Source organism: Seriola lalandi, unplaced genomic scaffold, assembly GCF_002814215.2.
Source record: "Seriola lalandi dorsalis isolate HSWRI2012SDOR001 ecotype SW California unplaced genomic scaffold, Sedor1 jcf7180001995662, whole genome shotgun sequence".
Lineage (NCBI taxonomy): Eukaryota > Metazoa > Chordata > Actinopteri > Carangiformes > Carangidae > Seriola > Seriola lalandi.
Window position 1 is genome coordinate 1 of NW_019466328.1, and position 414 is coordinate 414.

Genomic DNA, 414 nt, shown 5'->3' on the forward strand with positions numbered 1-414 from the left:
CAAAATGGGTAGATGTCGGCGCTAGAGCTTATGGGTTTGCAGATGAAAAAGCTCTCCCATGTAAACACAAAGTCCCCATTTAAGGCTTTTGCCAATTTTCAAAGTCCACATTTCTTGATTACAGCGCCAAAGCAACAAATGATGGGTCCCTGTCCTCCAACATAAAGGGTGTATCGCGGTAAATGTCAGAGCAGCGCCATTGGTCCGATGACATGGCTTGGTTAGGAGCTGTAGCAGTCCTGGTTAGTATAGTGGACAGTATCTCCGCCTGTCACGCGGAAGACCGGGGTTCGATTCCCCGACGGGGAGAGTGTCTTTGTTTTCTGCTAAACAGCTGAATATTCACCACAAAGCAAAGCTCAGGTAATGCAGCAGCATCCAACAGACGCTTTGCCTTGGAGAGACTGCCACCTT

General features: G+C 48.6%; 1 non-coding gene across 1 annotated transcript; it reads left to right on the forward strand.

Moving 5' to 3' along the window:
* The first annotated feature begins 237 nt into the window (after window positions 1-237).
* Window positions 238-309, forward strand: trnad-guc (transfer RNA aspartic acid (anticodon GUC)). The gene has a single exon. It is a non-coding gene; the product is annotated as a tRNA-Asp (tRNA).
* Window positions 310-414: the final 105 nt, after the last annotated feature.